This window comes from Ipomoea nil, unplaced genomic scaffold (genome assembly GCF_001879475.1).
Source record: "Ipomoea nil cultivar Tokyo-kokei standard unplaced genomic scaffold, Asagao_1.1 scaffold1339, whole genome shotgun sequence".
In the NCBI taxonomy this organism is placed as follows: Eukaryota; Viridiplantae; Streptophyta; class Magnoliopsida; order Solanales; family Convolvulaceae; genus Ipomoea; species Ipomoea nil.
Genome location: NW_017617767.1, coordinates 1361013 through 1386295, shown reverse-complemented (window position 1 = coordinate 1386295; position 25283 = coordinate 1361013).

Sequence of the window (25283 nt, the reverse complement as noted above, 5' to 3'; positions counted from 1 at the left end):
AAACGGAATATACATATATAAGTACAAAACCAAGAGCAGAAGTCAACACAAGACTCTATGCACTCATAACAAGAATACGGGAACACATCCCAAGACCACAAGGAACAACAACGACTCACAAGAACTGTAACACCCCCCCAAAACAAGGCCCAAATAAAGCCCTAACACATGCAGATTAAACAACAAAACTAGCACAGCGGAAGATAAAATCGAAACTGGATAAAAGAAATCCAACGGGGTGTTATGCCACTTCTACCGAACTCGGTAACGCTAAGGCGACAATCTGCAAATGTATATAACTATCCCAAAACATCGATCTAACTATATGGGCGCACAGGCCACAAAAACAACAAGGATAAAGGTGCTAAGCTACCAGGCTCTAGACATCGCGCTCGTCTAAACACCACCTGAAAGATACAAAGATAAACATGGGACGACGCCCGGTCAGCGATAATGCTGGTAACCCACCAATACCGTTAAGTATCATAAATTGGTAGATATAAGATATAAAACCATTTTCGAAACGGAATACATAAGTATATAAGTCAAAAGCCAAGATCAAAAGACAACACAAGACTCATCACTCTCAAAGATAACACCGGGAACACATCCCAAACCACAAAGGTTAACCACCACACAAAGGAATAAGACTCACCCATGGCAACACATGCCCTTGTGACTACACACGTCACAAGAAAGAGAACTCACCACAATAGCTACACAAGCCCTCGTGACATCACCCATCACGAGTTGATATGCCTTCCTTATGCCCTGTTCCAACCTTATGGCTACCCCCAACCTTATTTCTTCTTCCAACCATTACCTCCAGGACCCCTGTACAGCCAAGTCCAACCTTATTCCGCCGGGACCGTCGTCCCCCACCAACAACCCGCCTATAAGACCACCAATTTCATAGTACACGAGGTACCGTACACACACATGGCACACATGCCCGGATAACACATGTTATCCCCCAATCACGTGAACCTCACACAAAGGCCACAGCTCCATAATCACGTCACGGCCACCACGAGGACCGCTGCAATACCTTGGTGACTAGCGTCCCATACCACTGATCGTGCAATCCAGGTAAAGCCACACATGCACCACAACTCACACGAGTCAAGCAACGGATTACAACGAAGGTATGAAACATACTCAATCAAGGAATGGGTCACAACCCAACGACAACAACGATGTATAACACAAGTTAACATCAACCACACGGAAGGTACGAACAACACACACGCTAGCATTAAGACAATAAACTAGCATGCTTAACAACGGGGAAACTCAAGATTGTTCCGAGGAACACATAAGACACCTCTTGGTTTAACGAAACACAATGTTGAACACTTAGCACGATTCAAGACACCAAAGTCCTACATGGATACCTACCATTTAGTTCTAGACCTACGAAACATCAAGAAGACGCTCAAATAGTTCCACCAAAGAACAACGGGAAGTCAAAAGATCAAATACCGAGACAACCGAATCACGGGGAACAAATCCCAACATCACCACAACCATGTACCCGCGGGTGGACCCACGGGTAGTGCCAAACCCGTGGTTCCGCCCGCAGGAACACTTCCCACGAGGCTGTGTACCCGCGGTTAGGCCGGCGGGTGGTTCCCCCCCGCCGTTCCGCCCGCGGGAACACTCCTGTTTCACAACTAATCCCTTCGGGGATTTTCTTCTCCAAACACAAATTCAAGTCCAAAACATGCCAAATCTCACCCAACACAACAAAATGACTTGAATCATGGAAAATGCCAAGCAATGGCACAAAGGAACCCTAAACACAAGCTCTAGATATGCAATATCACAAGATAAATGCATAAACCCTCACATTTCATAGCAAAGAACAAGTAGAATCCAAGAAATCACATATAGGTAAGCAAAATAGATTTTGTAGAGCATGGGTTACCTCTTGTAGACCAAAAGACTTCACTTTACACCACAACAAGCTCCCCACAAAGCTTACTTCTCACACCCACTTCAAGATCAAACCAAAAGATCATAAAGATCCTACCTTTAAGAAAAAGACAACTAAGATTGAACCAAAAAGACTAGATAAACTTAGATCTTACCCTCCTAGATTCCCAAATTGGTGAAAGTTTGAATCTTGGAAGCAAAACTTGGAATCTTGACAAGGGTCTCAACTTGGCTTGGAGAATAAGGTACTCTTCTTTTCTAGAGAGAAGGTAGAGATATTTTTCTAGGAATTGTAAGGAATGAAATGAAGAAGTCTTCTAGGTTTAGGTTTCAATACTAACTCTTGGTGAAAAGACAAGAATACCCTTACTAAGCTTTAGAATGTGTAAGGAACAAGGGAACTCCTCCCAAAGCACAAGGTACAACACAACTTAAAGAATGACTAGTCAAATACTAGTCCTTGAGTATTAAAAATCAGGATTTTAGGAATCAATTCCTCAAAAGAATTAGGATTAATTACTCAATTAATCCATGGATTGAAATGTGGATTTTTGGGGTGTCACATCCTCTCCCCCTTCAAAGAAGCTTCGTCCTCGAAGCTTGGGTACGACGAATTAGAAACAAACGGTGGAAGGAAACAACATTGTGACAAGAAGTTCAAGAATAACTCTTTTGGTCAAAAACTCCAAAAGATTCAACAATGATTCCAAAGCAATGAAGAAGGCATTTCGAATTCAAGGATTGATCAAGAGTTTAAAAAACTGATAGATTGAGCATCACAAACTCTATTCTCAACACCCACATCTACTTCTACCCAAACACTAAGGGCAATACAACAAACACGAAACACCCACTACCACAACAAAACTAACTAAGCCACATGTAACACCCCCCAAAATAAGGCCCAAATAAAGCCCTAACACATGCAGATTAAACAAAAAAAACTAGCACAGCGGAAGATAAAATCGAAACTGGATAAAAGAAATCCAACGGGGTGTTATGCCACTTCTACCGAACTCGGTAACGCTAAGGCGACAATCTGCAAATGTATATAACTATCCCAAAACATCGATCTAACTATATGGGCGCACAGGCCACAAAAACAACAAGGATAAAGGTGCTAAGCTACCAGGCTCTAGACATCGCGCTCGTCTAAACATCACCTGAAAGATACAAAGATAAACATGCGACGACGCCCGGTCAGCGATAATGCTGGTAACCCACCAATACCATTAAGTATCATATGTAGGTAGATATAAGATATAAAAACCATTTTCGAAACAGAATACATAAGTATATAAGTTAAAAGCCAAGATCAAAAGACAACACAAGACTCATCACTCTCAAGGATAACACCGGGAACACATCCCAAACCGCAACACAAAGGAATAAGACTCACCCATGGCAACACATGCCCTTGTGACTACACACGTCACAAGAAAGAGAACTCACCACAATGGCTGCACAAGCCCTCGTGACATCACCCATCACGAGTTGATATGCCTTCCTTATGCCCTGTTCCAACCTTATGGCTATCCCCAACCTTATTTCTTCTTCCACCATTACCTCCAGGACCCCTGTACAACCAAGTCCAACCTTATTCCGCCGGGACCGTCGTCCCCCACAAACAACCCGCCTATAAGACCACCAATTTCATAGTACACAAGGTACCGTACACACACATGGCACACATGCCCGGATAACACATGTTATCCCCCAATCACGTGAACCTTACACAAAGGCCACAGCTCCATAATCACGTCACGGCCACCACGAGGACCGCTGCAATACCTTGGTGACTAGCGTTGTAACACCCCGTGTTACGGCCACTAAAACCAATTAATCATTTAATCAATTACGCAAAACAAAGAATTAAATTACAGAAATTAATTAGGAAAAAGCCCAACATGGTCCGTGGGCCCTCATCTCTAAACCCAACCCCTAGTCCTAAAAGGATTAGATCCTAAATAAAACCCTTAGATATATAAATAGGGAACCTAGAGGGCACCTAGAACCCCCCACAAGAATAACGCCCCACCACCCCAAAGAGCTCCAAGAATCCCCCTAGAAGAAATCAAGAAAGCAAGAAAGCAAGAAAGGTTAAAGAAAGACCCTTCATAGCCAAGGAATTAGTTAAGGCTAAGAGGTAACCCATGTCTTAACAAAACCTATTTTCATAGTTATGATTCCCCCTTAGGATCCCCCATATTATTGTATGTTGATGATTCGTTATATTGATAATTGGTGTTATGATTCCATTGATATTCTTGATGATCTTGACGATGATGGGTTCTTGATAATTATGGCGTTCTTGATGATTATATGACGTTCTTGATAATTACATGGTGTTCTTGGTGTTCTTAATGATTATATGAGGTTCTTGATAGTTATATGATATTCCTACCGAATCTTGATTTTGGAAGATGAATTGTGTTCTTGTTGGTTTAAAAATAATTAGAACCCTAGGTTATATCGTGGAATTCGTATGGTGTTATTCTTGGTATATTGGGTGGGATTTCGCATGATTGGGTGTTTATTATGATTAGAAAAGCAAGATAGGTTATGTGCCGTTTGTTTCTTAATTTTGATCCGTTAAATGTCTACGTGTGTTATCAATAGCGTTTGAAAGCGTCTGAGCATGGTCTCGGGTTTCACGAAGGTTCCCGGGGCGTTTTTGGTGTTAATAAGTCAGTGGGGGGTAGGGGACCCGCCACCTACCCGCGGTAAAAAAGGGGCAGTTCCGGCAGCGGGCAGCTGCCCGCCGGGCACCCGCTGCCCGGAACAGTAACGCCGGCGGGCAGCCGGCGGGTGAACCCCCACCCACCGGCTACCCGCTGGAAATTCCCACACCTCGGGACCCCGGCTTCCCCGTTTGATGTTTCCCCGACCCCCGTGGTGTCCCAACGGACTCCGTCTATCGTGCCTCTGTCTAGTTGATGTTTCGGGTACCGTTCGTAGGTTGTATGAGTCTAATATATTGCATGCTAGTTGAATTGGTATCCCGTTGACCCAGGTATAAGAAGTATGAACCCCTTAGGAGTATTCCTAGTTGTGGATGACCACACATAGGTTTCGTTATACATTTTCCCCCTTCCCAATGTGCTAATATGGGTTGCATGTGCTTGCTAAGTGTTATGTGTGCATGTTACCCCGATTTGGTTGAGATCAATCGGGCTATACGGGCAGTCGGATGGGCTGAGAACCATACCGGCTGTTAACCAGGCTGGTAAAGACCGGTCAGGTATATAAATATTATATAGGACTAAGTTCCACTATACGGGCAGTCGGATGGGCTGAGAACCATACCGGCTGTTAACCAGGCTGGTAAAGACCGGTCAGGTATATAAATATTATATAGGACAAAGGTCCACTATACGGGTAGTTGAATGGGCTGAGAACCATCCCAACTGTTAACCAGGCTGGTAAAGACCGGTTAGGTATATAAATATTATATAGAACTGCGGTTCATCAGTCGGTTGCGATCGACTCCTCCGTAATGTGAGACGGGGCAGGGTGCTGCGGGGCCGTGTCAGAGCTATATGCGCTGACCCTCATGTATGGGCATGCGATTGGTCTTGTGGCGCCAACAAAGTGTGCTATATGATGAGATAAGAAGGATTGATGTTGTGACTGTTATGGAAACGTGACCATAGGATTCTTGCTAGTAAACTATACATGTTTAATTGTGATTATTGGTTGTGTTTATTTATAACTGTGCCCTATGTCGAGAATTGTATATACTTGATTATGACTGTTGATTGTGTGTACCCCTATCTGTCGAGTCGGTTCCCTGATTTGAAAGCTAGAGTCTCTTAGGATATATCTTCATGCTTCGAAATGACTTTTCGTATAAATATGTATATATATCTATACGTATTGTATTTCAACGCGTTGGAGTGGGTTACCAGCATCTCTCGCTGAACAGATATATTTGGCTTTCAGGCACAGAAGAATAAGTCACTGGAGCGCGCTAGAACTTGGAACGTAGAAGCAGTTAGTTTCCCTTTCGGCCTGCGTGCCGTGTTTACGCATTTATATTATTGAGGCATTAGTTAGTTAGCCTGTGCACCTGAGTTCTCTAGCTCAGGTGTGGCATAGCACCCCGTACTCTTGTATTCTGTTTTGGGATTTAATGAGATTTCACCTTTATTTCATAAGTTTTAAATATCTTGACAATCTGGGGTGTTACAGTTGGTATCAGAGCCTAAGTTTGACCCTAGGATAAGACTCTTAAGACCAGACTTTAGGACAACAGGCTCGAATTCTAAGTATTTAGGAACGTAGGATTCAGGAATCTTAGGACACGCGGTGAGATTGAGAAACCTACACATAACCCCACACCCGATTCCTCTCCGAATCAAAGAAATCCCCCCCCCCCCTTCACTTATTACATCCAGGTCAGAATACAAAATAACATCGACTCATGAACACCAGGATGGCACCAAAAAGGAGACAGACAGGAACACCGAAACTCCCCACTCAGGAATTCTTGACACAGAACCTACAACGCCTGACCCAAATTGCCCAGGCACTGAGTACCACCATTCCCCAACCCTTACCCACAGACTAGAACTTGGAAGTCCACCACCAAGTCTCGGCACATCAACCACCCACCCTCTCCGGGGACGAAGACCCCACAATCCTCGAGGAATGGATCGGGACTTTCGACAGGATATTCAGGGCAACCAAATGCCCCGAGGACCATCAAGTAAGAATAGCCTCCTTCTACTTCAAACACGAGGCCGATACCTGGTGGGCCCACGAGGGACCCACATGTGAACATGACCATGGGTTCGACTGGGAATCCCTGAAGACACGACTACGGGAACGATTCTATCCCAACCACCTAAGAGCCACCATATACGAAGAATTCCTCCACCTAAAACAAGGTGCAACCTCGGTCACGGAATACTACCAACAATTCCACCGACTGGCTCGCCTCATCCCCGAACTAGTACCCACCGAGAGGGTCAGGATCGAAAGGTTCATAACAGGCCTGGACCCCGAATATCAAAAAGCCCTGGCCACGCAAGAGCCAGGAACCCTCGGGGAGGCCTATGCCAAGGCGTCCCAACTACAACAAGTGCCAAACCAACCTCGGGAAACACACCTGGGGTACAAAAGGAAATCGGAAGGAAATCACATAAACCCCACCCGCGGCCCTAAAAACCCCAGGGCCGCCTCAACCCGCCAAGTCACAGCACCAACCACTCAAGGAAGAATCCTTACTCTAAGCAAAGCCAAAATTGGAGATAGCAACATAGTCTCCGGAACCTTCCTAGTACACACCACCCCCGCCGCGGTGTTATTTGACTCAGGGGCTACCAACTCGTTTATAGCAACCGAGTTTGCCACTCAGCTCGGCCTCAACACCAACACCAAGGTCCGACTTCAGGTCAAAGTGGCATCCGGCGAAATCCTAGAATGCGACCGCATGTACGAAAATATAATGATCACCATACAAGGGGCGGAATTTCCCAGCAACTTAATCCGATTCAAACTGGATGGGGTACAGGTGATTTTGGGCATGGATTGGCTAGGGAAATACCAAGCACAAATCCTATGCGGAGAACAAAAAGTGGTCCTACGGGGACCAAACGGTAAGAGGGTGTCATATCGTGGGACCCACCGGGAAGCCGGGATCAAAGTGGTGAACACGATAAAAATGAAGAAATACCTAAACAAGGGAAGCGAGGCCTTCCTATGTTCGGTCGAAGACCTCAGCACCAAAACCCTCGAACCACAAACCATTCCAGTGGTAAACGAATTCACCGACGTCTTCCCGGACGAAATCCCCGGGGCACCCCCAGCCAGAGAAGTCGAGTTCACCATAGATCTCGTACCGGGCGCTGCCCCAATTTCTAAACCTCCCTACTGGTTAGCACCAAAAGAAATGAAGGAACTGAAAACGCAACTGCAGGAATTGCTAGACAAGGGCTACATCCGTCCTAGCACCTCCCCATGGGGGGCGCCAGTGTTGTTTGTTAAAAAGAAGGATGGGAGCATGCGCCTATGCATCGACTACAGGGAACTTAACCAAGTCACGATAAAGAATAAGTACCCCTTCCCCGAATCGACGACTTGTTCGACCAACTTAAAGGGGCAGGGGTATTTTCGAAGATTGATCTAAGCTCCGGGTATCACCAAATACAGGTGGCCAAACCGGACATTCAGAAAACAGCTTTCCGGACACGTTACGGTCACTATGAATTCACCGTAATGCCCTTCGGACTCACCAACGCGCCTGCCATATTCATGGACCTCATGAACCGAGTATTCCGACCCCACTTGGATGACTTCGTCATTGTATTCATTGACGACATCCTAGTCTACTCCTGAAACAAGGAAGAACATGAAAGACACCTCCGCATAACCCTGCAAACTCTAAGAGAGCACCAACTATACGCCAAGTTCTCTAAATGCGAATTCTGGAAAGACAGTGTGGCCTTCCTGGGTCACGTGATAGCCAAGGAAGGGATTAAGGTGGACCCCGCCAAAATCCGTGCCGTTAAAGAATGGACCACACCGAGCTCACTCACTGAAGTCCGAAGCTTCCTAGGCTTGGCGGGCTACTACAGGAGGTTTGTACCCGACTTCACCAGGATAGCCCAACCCCTCAACAAACTCATGAAGAAGGAAACCCCCTTCCGATGGGACAACGACTGCATCTCGGCCTTTCAAGAATTGAAGGATAAGTTAACCACGGTACCCGTACTCGCTATCCCCTCCGGGGAGGAAGGATTCGAGGTCTTCAGTGACGCATCCAAGAAGGGGTTGGGGTGCGTGCTAATGCAAAAAGGCCGAGTAATAGCCTACGCATCCAGGTAGCTCAAAACCCACGAAGAAAACTACCCCACCCACGACCTCGAGCAAGCCGCCATCGTGTTCGCACTAAAAATTTGGAGGCATTACTTATATGGGGTGCAATGCAAGATTTACACGGACCATAAGAGCCTAAAGTACATCTTCACCCAGAAAGACCTAAACATGAGGCAACGAAGGTGGTTAGAACTCATAAAGGACTACGACCTGGACATCCAATACCATGAGGGAAAAGCTAACGTGGTGGCGGATGCCCTAAGCAGGAAGGCTAACCACTCCCTCAACACCACTTGGATCCTACCGGACCAACTGTACAGGGACTTCCAAAGACTGAATTTGGAAGTAATAAAGCAAGATCAAAACCACCCCGACATCCACTTGTTCAACACACGAGTCATACCTACGCTCTTCAAGGAAATCAAAATAGGACAACAGCAGGATCCGGAACTAGATAAAATCCGCCTCGACCTAACCCAGGGGAAGGAAGGACCCTTCAAAATACACGAAGACGGCAGTCTCCGTTACCAAGGTAGGTGGTGCGTGCCCTCAACGCACCCCCACTTGAAACAAAAAATCTTGGAGGAAGGACACAACTCCCCATACTCAGTTCACCCAGGGGGTGACAAGCTATACCAAGATGTAAAAAGGTTGTTTTGGTGGCCCAACATGAAAAAGGAAATCGCGGATTTCGTGGCCAAGTGTCTGAATTGCCAAAGGGTGAAGGCCGAACGATGCAAACCCAAGGGACTCGTACAACCCCTTGAGATACCACAAGGAAAGTGGGATTCCATATCCATGGATTTCGTCGGAGGACTACTCCCAACGAAGACCGGCAAAGATAAGATTTGGGTCATAGTGGACCGACTAACCAAAACGGCGCGATTCATCGCCATGAAAGAAACATGGACAATGACACAACTAGCCCAAGCCTACTTGAGCCAAGTAGTGAAGTATCACGGAGTTCCCCGAAACATCGTATCCGATAGAGACTCCAGGTTCCTCTCACAATTCTGGAAATCACTGCAATTAGCGTTGGGGACACAACTAAAACTAAGCACTGCCTTCCACCCCACCACGGACGGCCAAACCGAGAGGACCATTCAGACTCTCGAAGACATGCTAAGAGCCTGCGTGTTAGACTTTCAAGGGACATGGGAGGAACACCTAGACCTTATTGAATTCTCATACAACAACAGCTACCACGCGAGCATTCGTATGGCACCCTACGAAGCTCTATACGGACAAAAATGCAGAACCCCCTTATGTTGGGAAGACATGGTCGACCCAATAACACTAGGGCCCCAACACCTACAAGATACAATCACCAAGGTCAAGCACATCCGGGAAAGGATGAAGGCTGCCCAGGACCGCCAGAAGTCCTATGCCGACCTAAAGAGGAAACAAGCCGAGTTCAACACCGGGGACAAGGTCTGGTTGAGAATCTCGCCCACACGAGGGGTGATGAGATTCGGAAGGAAAGGAAAGCTCAGCCCTCGATTTATCGGCCCCTATGAAATCATAGAAAAAGTTGGGAACCTAGCCTATCGCCTCGCCCTACCCGTTGAACTAGAACGATTACACAACGTATTCCACATATCCCAGCTAAAGAAATACATACACGACCCAAGCCACGTGCTTCAACCCGAGGTCGTGAACCTCGACGAGTCACTAGTATACGAAGAAAGAACCGTGAGGATCTTGGACACCAAGACAAGAAACACCCGTCGCCGAGCCATAGAAATGGTGAAAGTCCTCTGTTCCAACCATGGGAGCGAGGAAGCAACATGGGAGCTCAAAGACACAATGAGGGAACGCTACCCCGAACTTTTCACACCAGGTAACTAAGAGGAAGTCACTCGGCAAGGGCCAAGCTTCGGGGACGAAGCTTCCCGTTAAGGGGGGAGAGTTGTAATACCCCATATTTTTTGGGCACTATTCTTGTTACCCTAATTTTATTTTATTCTTTGAGCTACAAATCTGACCTAATATCTTCCTAAACCTATTTTATTATATTGATCATGTACACCATAATTTTATTTTTCATCCTAATATATATATATGTTGTACGTTTATTTACCTAAATAAATCCATACTACTACACATTTTGTATATTTAATGTATATACACGTACGTATATTATATTCCTCCTTATAATTTGCAATTAGCAATAATTGCTATTAATTCTCTATTCTAATTAAAGTAAATATATGTACGTTCTACGTGCTACCCATATTACTAACCCTAAATATATATATATATATATATATATATATATATATATATATGTATATATTTGTATTATAGTTATATCCCTTGTGCCTCTCTCCATCTCTCTCACGTCTCTTTCTCCTCAATAGAAATACCCAGATTCTCTCCCTTCCCCTTTTCCTCTAAATTAGATCAGAGTTACGCAGCCACCTTCTTCTCCCTTTTTGTTCGGTGGTGACCCGCGATGAAGGCAGTAGGGACGGCAAAAAGTGGATGAAGAAGCGTGGGTAATGACGTTGTTCCATGGTGAAGCTAAGCTTATTGATTAATATGATGGAGTTAATGAGGTGAGGATTAGGTGGATTTTATTGATTATGATTTGTTGGTAGTGTTGTTATTGATGATTTAAATGTTATTAGAGTAGAGATGAATATTAAAAGATGAGGTTGAATACTGATAATGTTAAGCATAATGATGATCATGAACTAGTTGGGCAAAAAAATGGAGATGATGATTTTCATTCTTTTAATGCCGTGATATTGATAATGAAGGGAGGTAGGTGTTTATATATATTTGATTGTGATTTATTAGTGAGAGTGATGATGATTCGGCAGTATAGTGAAGTAACAATAGGAATAATAATATTATTAAGATCTGTTTGATTCACAGGTTCCCTATCAAAGCGGCTATGATGCTATTAAGTGTTGATAGATGTGTTTGTGCTTCGTGGGTAAGATTTCATGTTCATCAAAACTATCACTTTTCCCTGAGTATTGTATGTATTGATATGATGTGTGATGTTATATGATATATGATATTCGTGTGAACACAAGTACATTTATCAATAAATGGTTATGTTGTGGGTAGTGATTCTCGAGCTATCAAGAATGGGCTTCGACGTGTCGAGCCCTGTGTGTGTGGAAACTTGGCTTGGTAAATTTTTGGTGCGATGTATGGTTAAAATTGTGTTACCACTGATTATATATTATAATTATATTTTGGACAAATCATGTGGAGAAAATGTATTTTGAAGGAAATTGTATATTTTGAGAAAAATGTATTATAGAGAAATTGTATATTTTGGAGAAAAGTATTTATCTATGGAGAAATTGTGAAACTTTGAGAAAATAATGTACAGTGTGTTGTTCAGTAAATGTGAGTACTGTTCACGAGGACTAATTACCACTCATTGGGCTTGGAATCCCATGAGGGTGTATCACTTAGGTTATGATCCAGTTTCCAAATTGTTTGTGTGGTAGCAGGCAGGAAAACCTGATTACCTGGATCATATACTACCCAGTGGCTTGGAATCCCCTGGGGGTGTGCACGTAGGTTTTAGTCCAGATTCTATGTGGATTTCGATGAGGTTTGTTAATTCTCCACTTATAAATATTTAATTCTCTATGCAAGAAAAAGTATAACTCCACATGTATTTTTGAAGAGTATAAAATTATATGAGTTTTTGAAAATATAAAATCCAAGCCTATATTTTACGGGGTGAAGTGAAACTTACTTAGCTTATGCTAATTTTTTTCTACACCCTATTTTGTTGCAAATTATTTTTACAGGTGAAAATGGATAAAGGGGTTCACGATGAATTCAAGTTGAGAAGAAATTAAGAATAGACCTATTGGAGATTTATTATGTGAGAAGCTTTATGGTTGTATAGTATTATCCTTTCTTGTATTATAGAAGTTGGATTTGGGTTGAGTTTATTTGATGTTGTAAATCTTAGCCTTAGCGTTTGGGTATAGGGAAATACCTGAGCGTGGCGGTAACACCCATTTTCTTTTGGTTAGTTAATGCTTCCGCTATGATTTTGTAAATTTGCAATTAAGAACGAAATAAAAATTAAGGGAAATTTAGTATTGAAAATGGGGGTGTTACAAGAGTGTAACACCCCGTGTTACGGCCACTAAAACCAATTAATCAATTACGCAAAAGAAAGAATTAAATTACAGAAATTAATTAGGAAAAAGCCCACCATGGTCCGTGGGCCCTCATCTCTAAACCCAACCCCTAGTCCTAAAAGGATTAGATCCTAAATAAGACCCTTAGATATATAAATAGGGAACCTAGAGGGCACCTAGAACCCCCCACAAGAATAACGCCCCACCACCCCAAAGAGCTCCAAGAATCCCCCTAGAAGAAATCAAGAAAGCAAGAAAGCTTAAAGAAAGACCCTTCATAGCCAAGGAATTAGTTAAGGCTAAGAGGTAACCCATGTCTTAACAAAACCTATTTTCATAGTTATGATCATCAAGAATATCAATGGAATCATAACACCAATTATCAATATAACGAATCATCAACATACAATAATATGGGGGATCCTAGAAGAAATCAAGAAAGCAAGAAAGCTTAAAGAAAGACCCTTCATAGCCAAGGAATTAGTTAAGGCTAAGAGGTAACCCATGTCTTAACAAAACCTATTTTCATAGTTATGATTCCCCCTTAGGATCCCCCATATTATTGTATGTTGATGATTCGTTATATTGATAATTGGTGTTATGATTCCATTGATATTCTTGATGATCTTGACGATGATGGGTTCTTGATAATTATGGCGTTCTTGATGATTATATGACGTTCTTGATAATTACATGGTGTTCTTGATGTTCTTAATGATTATATGAGGTTCTCGATAGTTATATGATATTCCTACCGAATCTTGATTTTGGAAGATGAATTGTGTTCTTGTTGGTTTAAAAATAATTAGAACCCTAGGTTATATCGTGGAATTCGTATGGTGTTATTCTTGGTATATTGGGTGGGATTTCGCATGATTGGGTGTTTATTATGATTAGAAAAGCAAGATAGGTTATGTGCCGTTTGTTTCTTAATTTTGATCCGTTAAATGTCTACGTGTGTTATCAATAGCGTTTGAAAGCGTCTGAGCATGGTCTCGGGTTCCATGAAGGTTCCCGGGGCGTTTTTGGTGTTAATGAGTCAGTGGGGGGTAGGTGGGGGTAGGGGACCCGCCACCTACCCGCGGTCAAAAAGGGGCAGTTCCGGCAGCGGGCAGCTGCCCGCCGGGCACCCGCTGCCCGGAACAGTAACGCCGGCGGGCAGCCGGCGGGTGAACCCCCACCCACCGGCTACCCGCTGGAAATTCCCACACCTCGGGACCCCGGCTTCCCCGTTTGATGTTTCCCCGACCCCCGTGGTGTCCCAACGGATTCCGTCTATCGTGCCTATGTCTAGTTGATGTTTCGGGTACCGTTCGTAGGTTGTATGAGTCTTATATATTGCATGCTAGTTGAATTGGTATCCCGTTGACCCAGGTATAAGAAGTATGAACCCCTTTGGAGTATTCCTAGTTGTGGATGACCACACATAGGTTTCGTTATACGTTTTCCCCCTTCCCAATGTGCTAATATGGGTTGCATGTGCTTGCTAAGTGTTATGTGTGCATGTTACCCCGATTTGGTTGAGATCAATCGGGCTATACGGGCAGTCGGATGGGCTGAGAACCATACCGGCTGTTAACCAGGCTGGTAAAGACCGGTCAGGTATATAAATATTATATAGGACTAAGTTCCACTATACGGGCAGTCGGATGGGCTGAGAACCATACCGGCTGTTAACCAGGCTGGTAAAGACCGGTCAGGTATATAAATATTATATAGGACAAAGGTCCACTATACGGGCAGTTGAATGGGCTGAGAACCATCCCAACTGTTAACCAGGCTGGTAAAGAACGGTCAGGTATATAAATATTATATAGAACTGCGGTTCATCAGTCGGTTGCGATCAACTCCTCCGTAATGTGAGACGGGGCAGGGTGTTGCGGGGCCGTGTCAGAGCTATATGCGCTGACCCTCATGTATGGGCATGCGATTGGTCCTGTGGCGCCAACAAAGTGTGCTATATGATGAGATAAGAAGGATTGATGTTGTGACTGTTATGGAAACGTGACCATAGGATTCTTGCTAGTAAACTATACATGTTTAATTGTGATTATTGGTTGTGTTTATTTATAACTGTGCCCTATGTCGAGAATTGTATATACTTGATTATGACTGTTGATTGTGTGTACCCCTATCTGTCGAGTCGGTTCCCTGATTTGAAAGCTAGAGTCTCTTAGGATATATCTTCATGCTTCGAAATGACTTTTCGTATAAATATGTATATATATCTATACGTATTGTATTTCAACGCGTTGGAGTGGGTTACCAGCATCTCTCGCTGAACAGATATATTTGGCTTTCAGGCACAGAAGAATAAGTCACTGGAGCGCGCTAGAACTTGGAACGTAGAAGCAGTTAGTTTCCCTTTCGGCCTGCGTGCCGTGTTTACGCATTTATATTATTGAGGCATTAGTTAGTTAGCCTGTGCACCTGAGTTCTCTAGCTCAGGTGTGGCATAGCACCCCGTACTCTTGTATTCTGTTTTGGGATTTAATGAGATTTCACCTTTATTTCATAAGTTTTAAATATCTTGAAAATCTGGGGTGTTACAAGCGTCCCATACCACTAATCGTGCAATCCAGGGAAAGCCACACACGCACCACAACTCACACGAGTCAAGCAATGGATTACAACGAAGGAATGAAACATACTAAATCAAGGAATGGGTCACAACCCAACGACAACAACGATGTATAACACAAGTTAACATCAACCACACGGAAGGTACGAACAACACACACACTAGCATTAAGACAATAAACTAGCATGTTTAACTACGGGGAAACTCAAGATAGTTCCGAGGAACACACAAGACACCTCTTGGTTCAACGAAACACAATGTTGAACATTTAGCACGATTCAAGACACCAAAGTCCTACATGGATACCTACCATTTAGTTCTAGACCTACGAAACATCAAGAAGACGCTCAAATAGTTCCACCAAAGAACAACGGGAAGTCAAAAGATCAAATACCGAGACAACCGAATCACGGGGAATAAATCCCAACATCACCACAACCATGTACCCACGGGTGGACTCACGGGTAGTGCCCCACCCTTGGTTCCGCCCGCGGGAACAATATCCCATGAGGCTGTGTACCCGTGGGTAGACCGGCGGGTGGTGCCCCGCCCGCCGTTCCGCCCGCGGGAACATACCTGTTCCACAACAAATCCCTTCGGGGATTTTCTTCTCCAAATACAAATTCAAGTCCAAAACATGCCAAATCTCACCAAATACAACAAAGTGACTTGAACCATGGAAAATGCCAAGCAATGGCACAAAGGAACCCTAAACACAAGCTCTAGATATGCAATATCACAAGATAAATGCATAAACCCTCACATTTCATAGCAAAGAACAAGTAGAATCCAAGAAATCACATATAGGTAAGCAAAATAGGTTTTGTAGAGCATGGGTTACCTCTTGTAGACCAATAGACTTCACTTTACACCACAACAAGCTCCCCACAAAGCTTACTTCTCAAACCCACTTCAAGATCAAACCAAAAGATCATAAAGATCCTACCTTTAAGAAAAAGACTACTAAGATGGAACCAAAAAGACTAGATAAACTTAGATCTTACCCTCCTAGATGCCCAAATAGGTGAATGGTTGAATCTTGGAAGAAAAACTTGGAATCTTGACAAGGGTCTCAACTTGGCTTGAAGAATATGCTAGTCTTCTTTTCTAGAGAGAAGGTAGAGATATTTTCTAAGAATTGTAAGGAATGAAATGAAGAAGTCTTCTAGGTTTAGGTTTCAATACTAACTCTTGGTGAAAAGACAATGATACCCTTACTAAGCTTTAGAAAGTATAAGGAACAAGGGAACTCCTCTCAAAGCACAAGGTACAACACAACTTAAAGATTGACTAGTCAAATACTAGTCCTTGAGTATTAAAAATCAGGATCTTAGGAATCAATTCCTCAAAAGAAATAGAATTAATTACTCAATTAATTCATGGATTGAAATGTGGATTTTTGGGGTGTCGCATCCTCTCCCCCTTCAAAGAAGCTTCGTCCCCGAAGCTTGGGTACGACGAATTAGAAACAAACGGTGGGAGGAAACATCATTGTGACAAGAAGTTCAAGAATAACTCTTTTGGTCAAAAACTCCAAAAGATTCAACAAGGATTCCAAAGCAAAGATGAAGGCATTTCGAATTCAAAGATTGGTCAAGAGTTTAACAAACGGATAGATTGAGCATCAAAACTCTAACCTCAACACAACCACCAACTTCTAGACAACAGACAAGAACCAAACAACTAACCCCAAACGCCAACTTACTAAGCTAGCTAACACAAGACAACAAGCAAAACAAACAAGCACGCAAAGCAAACAACAAACAACACCAAGCTAACAACGGCTAAGAAGAAAACAACAAAGAAAAAGGCAAACGGGATAGCCACAACACAAACTAGAACTCTTCACTCTCCGACTCCTCGACATCTTCAGACTCTTCCTCTTCGTCTTCGTCTCTACGGCTAGAACTAGCTTCAAACTGATCCAACCTCTGATGCACTGCGACAAACTGCCCCTTCAAAAACGCGAAACCCTCGGCGATCATGCTGTTCTGCTGACGAAGCAAGGCGACAACGCGCTCCTCATGCGCCCTGGCATCATGCCCTCTTTTCGTGCGAGCTTCACTCCTTCTCTAGTTTTCCTCACTATCTGAATCACTTTCTTCAGCTTCGGCGGCCTCCGGTGCTTCTACTTCCTCTTCAACTTCTTCGTCACCGTCCAAACTCTGGACTGCGAGGCTCAACTTCCCGGCAGGGATTCCAAGCTCGGCAGCTAACTCTGCCCATTCCTCAAGTGCTTTCCTTGCAACCTCTTCGAGCGTGATGTACTCACCATCATCCAACTGGAACAGATTACAACTTCGGAGGCGGCATCCAACACCATCTTTCCCACGGCCTTTGGAAGACAACCATCCACACTAACACCTTTCCTAACCAAGATCCAGCTCAGCACCATCCCATAAGGCAAACTCTTCCGATTGTGATCTCGGCAAAACACCATGTGTTGCAACATCAAAGCAGGCAGGTTGAACTTAAGCATGTTCTTGAGACAGAAAGCAAAGGTGCACTCCAACTTACCCAACAAACTGCTCTTGTTGTTATTAGGCAACAAACAATCCGACACCAACATCACCAAGATCTTTTGCTCAGTAGACAACCACTTCTTTTCCGGCCTAGAGGCTTGAGTGAAACCACTCGTACGACCTAGCAAGTAGCTCAAGTAGTCACGGTACGTACCCCATGGTATCCGTACTAATCCAAGAATGACCACTGTACTGAGCCACTCCGGTAGCAGACAAACTCAACAACTGAGCCAACCTCTTCTCAGAAAGCACAACCTTTACACCTCTCACCTTAGAGGTGATCTCAAGCCTTTCTCCTTCCTTCGTCACAACCATGTGACGGTAAAACTCTTTCACCAAACTCGGGTAAGTCTCGGCCCTTATGGCGAGAAACCCATCCAACAAACCTTGAAACTTAAGCAAATCCAACAAGGAACTTGAAAAAGATTTCGGATCAAAAGCTTTACCTTCAAGCACAAGGTAGTGGGCATCCACCCATTCCGCTTTCCTAGCCAAACTTGACCTTCTAGGCATGGTAGGAGATGATCCAAAGCTCAACAAGCAAAGCCCACAACTTCTTCTTCACACCCACACTACCTCTCACTCTCCCGAGCTCTCTCTCTCTCGCGCTCTCTCGGCGACGCAACAACAGCAGCTCGGCGGCAGCGGCGTCGAAGCTCCGGCGAACGGCGACGGCTGCAGTGCAGCGGTTCGGTGGTGGCTGGCGACGGGTGGAAGGGGTGCTACGGGTTGGGTGCTCTCACGGGTAGAGAAGAGAAGAAGAGAAGAAGAAAAAAGAATTTGGGAATTTAGGGATTTGGGAGAAAAATTGGGGAAAAGATGATTAAATTTAGGAATTTTGGGTAAAGAGAGAAAATTATGGATTAAAAGGAATTAGAATTGGATAGGTTCCAAGAAAGATAATTAGCTTAAGTGGTTTAGAAGTTGGTTCTAGAAAAGAAATAGGCTAGGGTTTGAAACTCAAAAATGACAATTAAACTTTAGGCTTGATTTTTAGAATGCACAAGGAAGAATCTTGGCAAGAATTTTGCTATTTCCAAATTCAAAGAATACTTGGAAAATTTAGGAAGCTCACAAGGAATTGTTGTAAGAACAACCAAGTGTAGGGATCGAAGAATTGGTCTAAGCACAAGATATTCCAAGGATAGATGGCTACTCCACAACAAGATTGAGATGCCAACTAAAGAAAGTACTTAGCAAGAAAATAGTCTATACTAAGCATCCGACGAATTACTAACAAGGAAAGCATGCCAAGGATTGCCAAACAAGGACAACTACGAAATACAAGATAGCACTCAAGGCAACTAAGATCACAACACTCTCGGGAAAACAAGGATAGACTCGAAGAAATTGTTACTCAGGGAAAAGAGGCTCACAAGAAGAGATTCGGTTCAACGGAAAAGGTTAGAGTGAAGGGTTTAGGTATTAAACTCAAGGACACGACGGTTGGAAAGGAAAGGAAGATGAGAGTTTGGGTTCCAAACTAGAGACAACGTCAAATAGGGTTAGGATCAAAGTCATCAAAGTTGCAACTTAGGAAATAAGGTTGCCACTTTGCAAAGAGTCATTTGAAATGAAGGATCGAGAATGAGGTTTGAAAGAATTGAAAGGATTTCCTAACGAAGGGTACTAGAATTAGGCTCAAGGATAGCATAGATTAGAGAGGAAATCAAGATTTTCAAGGTTACAACTTAGGAAAACGAGGTTGTCACCTTGTTCAGAATCAACTTAGGAAGGAAAACAAGAACGAGGCTCGAAAAGATTGGAAGAAGTTTCCAATAAAATGGCTATTGGGTCCATCAAGGTAAAGAGACGAAAACGGCTTAAAGAGGGTTAGAGATTAGACAAGGGTAAGAGAAGAAGATCGGTTGCACGAGGTGAACGGGAACACGACATCCGGCGAAACTTCGGCTTGAAGCTGATGAAGGTTCTGAGCTAGCTGCTCGTTGGTCGGGGTCTCCGGGGTGCGCGCACGAGGACGAGGAGGCATCGCGGCTTCTACAACAACAACATGATACGAGAAACAACAACCAAGGAACAGAAACAACACACAGCTCACCGCGCAACCTAGAGTCCTAAGCCTAACACTTAGCTTCTTTAGGTCGCTTAGAGGTCTCAAAACACACTTAACCACTTAGAAAGTCTAGACTTAACTCTTCCTAGGCTCTAAACCTAGGCTCTGATACCAACTGTAACACCCCCCTAAAACAAGGCCCAAATAAAGCCCTAACACATGCAGATTAAACAATAAAAACTAGCACAACAGAAGATAAAACGGAAACTGGATAAAAGAAATCCAACGGGGTGTTATGCCACGTCTACCGAACTCGGTAACGCTAAGGCGACAATCTGCAAGTGTATATAACTATCCCAAAAAATCGATCTAACTATATAGGCGCACATGCCACAAAAAGAACAAGGATAAAAGTGCTAAGCTACCAGGCTCTAGACATCGCGCTCGTCTAAACATCACCTGAAAGATACAAAGATAAACATGGGACGACGCCCGGTCAGCGATAATGCTGGTAACCCACCAATACCGTTAAGTATCATATATAGGTAGATATAAGATATAAAAACCAATTTCGAAACGGAATACATAAGTATATAAGTTAAAAGCCAAGATCAAAAGACAACACAAGACTCATCACTCTAAAGGATAACACCGGGAACACATCCCAAACCGCAAAGGTTAACGGCAACACAAAGGAATAAGACTCACCCATGGCAACACATGCCCTTGTGACTACACACGTCACAAGAAAGAGAACTCACTACAATGGCTACACAAGCCCTCGTGACATCACCCATCACGAGTTGATATGCCTTCCTTATGCCCTGTTCCAACCTTATGGCTACCCCCAACCTTATTTCTTCTTCCACCATTACCTCCAGGACCCCTGTACAGCCAAGTCCAACCTTATTTCGCCGGGACCGTCATCCCCCACCAACAACCCGCCTATAAGACCACCAATTTCATAGTACACGAGGTACCGTACACACACATGGAACACATGCCCGGATAACACATGTTATCCCCTAATCACGTGAACCTCTCACAAAGGCCAAAGCTCCATAATCACGTCACGGCCACCACGAGGACCGTTGCAATACCTTGGTGACTAGCGTCCCATACCACTAATCGTGCAATCCAGGTAAAGCCACACACGCACCACAACTCACACGAGTCAAGCAACAGATTACAACGAAGGTATGAAACATACTCAATCAAGGAATGGGTCACCACCCAACGACAACAAAGATGTATAACACAAGTTAAAATCAACCACACGGAAGGAACGAACAACACACACGCTAGCATTAAGACAACAAACTAGCATGCTTAACAACGGGGAAACTCAATATAGTTTCGAGGAACACACAAGACACCTCTTGGTTCAACGAAGCAAAATATTGAACACTTAGCACGATTCAAGACACCAAAGATCCTACATGGATACCTACCATATAGTTCTAGACCTACGAAACATCAAGAAGACGCTCAAATAGTTCCACAAAAGAACAACGGGAAGTCAAAAGATCAAATACCGAGACAATCGAATCACGGGGAACAAATCCCAACATCACCACAACTATGTACCCGCGGGTGGACTCACGGGTAGTGCCCCACCCGTGGTTCCGCCCGCGGGTAGGCCGGCGGGTGGTGCCCCGCCCGCCGTTCCGCCCGCGGGAACATACCTGTTCCATAACAAATCCCTTCGGGGATTTTCTTCTCCAAACACAAATTCAAGTCCAAAACCTGCCAAATCTCACCAAATACAACAAAATGACTTGAACCATGGAAAATGCCAAGTAATGGCACAAAGGAACCCTAAACACAAGCTCTAGATATGCAATATCACAAGATAAATGCATAAACCCTCACATTTTATAGCAAAGAACAAGTAGAATCCAAGAAATCACATATAGGTAAGCATAATACGTTTTGTAGAGCATGGGTTACCTCTTGTAGACCAAAAGACTTCACTTTACACCACAACAAGCTCCCCACAAAGCTTACTTCTCAAACCCACTTCAAGATCAAACCAAAAGATCATAAAGATCTTACCTTTAAGAAAAAGAGAACTAAGATGGAACCAAAAAGACTAGATAAACTTAGATCTTACCCTCCTAGATGCCCAAATAGGTGAATGGTTGAATCTTGGAAGCAAAACTTGGAATCTTGACAAGGGTCTCAACTTGGCTTGAAGAATAAGCTACTCTTCTTTTCTAGAGAGAAGGTAGAGATATTTTTTAAGAATTGTAAGGAATGAAATGAAGAAGTCTTCTAGGTTTAGGTTTCAATACTAACTCTTGGTGAAAAGACAAGGATACCCTTACTAAGCTTTAGAAAGTGTAAGGAACAAGGGAACTCCTCTCAAAGCACAAGGTACAACACAACTTAAAGATTGACTAGTCAAATACTAGTCATTGAGTATTAAAAATCAGGATTTTAGGAATCAATTCCTCTAAAGAAATAGAATTAATTACTCAATTAATTCATGGATTGAAATGTGGATTTTTGGGGTGTCACACCACAAGCATCACACAAAGACAAACACACAAAGCAAACATCCAACGAGGAAAACAAGATACCTTCCACAAACAACTCCGGGTACCGCTCCCGCATGGTTGACTTCAGCTCCCAAGTAGCTTCTTCAATACCATGATGTGTCCACCAAACCTTCACCATCTTAACAGATTTCCTACGTGTGTCCCGAGTCTTAAAGTCCAAAATTCTGAGCGGTCTTTCTTCGTAAGGCAAATCTTCATCTATTGGTATCACTTCTGGTGGTAACACATGGGTCGGGTCATACACATATCTCTTGAGTTGCGATACATGAAACATGTTATGCACCCTTTCTAACTCCATAGGCAACGCCAAACGGTAAGCCAAACTTCCAACCCTCTCCAGGATTTCATACGGACCTATAAACCTAGGGCTCAACTTCCCTTTCCTTCCAAACCGCATTACTCCACGGGTGGGAGACACTTTCAACCAAACCTTATCTCCTACCGAAAATCCACTTGTCTTCTAGCCAAATCGGCATAAGACTTTTGACGATCCTGAGCTGCTTTCATCCTTTCTTGGATCTGTTTAACCTTCTCGGATGTGTCTAACAAGTATTGTGATCCCAACACTATCGGATTGACAAGATCCTCCCAACAAAGCGGACTGCGACATTTCTGACCGTAGAGAGCTTCATAAGGTGCCATGCGTATACTAGAATGATAACTGTTGTTGTAAGAGAACTCGATCAAATCCAAATGATCTTCCCATGACCCTTGAAAATCTAGCATACAAGCCCTCAACATATCCTCAATTGTTTGTATGGTCCTTTCGGTTTGCCCATCGGTGGCTGGGTGGAAAGCGTACTGAGACTTAGCTTAGTTCCAAGGGCTGCTTGTAAAGACTTCCAAAATTGAGACAAGAACCTTGGATCTCTATCGGAGACAATATCCCTCGGAACTCCATGATACTTCACCACTTGAATAACATAAGCCTGAGCCAATTGTGTCATTGTCCAAGTCTCCTTCATTGCGATAAGGCGAGCAGTCTTAGTCAAGCGATCAACTATTACCCATATTTTGTCATTGCCCGAATGGGTTGTCGGAAAACCTCCCACAAAATCCATAGATATAGAGTCCCATTTTCCTTGTGGCACTTCTAGCGGTTGTACCAACCCCTTAACCTTACAATGTTCCGCTTTAACCTTTTGGCAATTGAGGCATTTTCCGACAAATTCTGCAACTTCCTTCTTCATATAAGGCCACCAAAAGAAGCCCTTTACATCCTTGTATAACTTATCACCTCCGGGGTGAACCGAGTAAGGTGTGTTATGACCCTCTTCTAAAATCTGTCGCTTCCACTGATCACATGACGCGGGTATGCATAAGCGGCCTTTGTACCTCAACACCCCATCAGTAGATAACTCAAACGGTCCCCCTTTTCCTTTAGCTAGGTCATCCCTTACCTTCATCAAGTATGCACCCTTCTGTTGCTCTTCCTTAGTTTCTCCCAGAAATGTAGGTACAATCCTCAAGTTATAGCAACGAACTTCTGTCTCGACACCTCCCTGTTCCACTACTTCCAAGCTCATCCGTTGGAGTTCCTTACAAAGTTCATCCGCCACTACCCAAATAGAACTAGCGGTATGCTTCGACTTCCGACTTAAGGCGTCCGCCACTACATTAGCCTTTCCTTCGTGATATTTAATTTCCAGTTCATAGTCTTTGATGAGCTCCAACCATCTTCGTTGTCGCATGTTGAGATCCTTTTGAGTGAAGATATATTTTAGACTCTTATGATCCGTGTAAATCTTGCAACGCACCCCATATAAGTAATGTCTCCAAATCTTCAAGGCAAAAACCACATCGGCCAGCTCCAAATCATGAGTGGGATAATTCTCTTCGTGAACCTTAAGCTGTCGTGAAGCATAGGCAATTACTCTTCCATTTTGCATCAGGACACAACCTAAACCTTTCTTAGAAGCATCACTGTACACTTCAAACCCTTCCGTCCCCGATGGCAAGATTAAAACTGGTGCAGTCGTGAGCCTCTCTTTCAACTCCCGGAATGCTAACTCACAAGCTTGATTCCATACGAAAGGCACTTCCTTTCTTAACAACTTAGTCAACGGTTGAGCCACCTTGGCGAAATCCAACACAAACCTTCTGTAATAACCCGCCAATCCAAGAAAACTTCTTACTTCCGTCACGGATGTAGGTACAGTCCAATCCTTCACTGCCCGTATCTTATCTAGATCCACAGAAATTCCCCTTCTATCAATCACGTGACCTAGAAACGTCACACTGTCTTTCCAAAACTCGCACTTAGAAAACTTGGCGTACAACTGCTTTTCCCGCAAGATTTGAAGTACCGTCCGAAGATGTCCAACATGTTCTTCCTTATCTTTCGAATAAACCAAGATATCGTCGATGAATACGATCACAAAATCATCGAGGTGGGATTTGAACACTCTGTTCATCAAGTCCATAAAAACTGCAGGGCGTTAGTCAAACCGAATGGCATAACTGTAAACTTGTAGTGACCGTACCGAGTCCGAAACGCAGTCTTAGGGATATCCTTGTCTGCTACCTTTATCTGATGGTACCCCGACCTCAAGTCAACCTTGGAAAACACTCCCGCGCCGCGGAGTTGATCAAACAAGTCATCAATTCTTGGAAGAGGGTATTTGTTCTTGATGGTAACTTGATTCAGTTCCCGGTAGTCGATACACAACCTCATACTCCCGCCCTTCTTCTTTACAAACAAAACCGGAGCTCCCCAAGGCGATGTGCTTG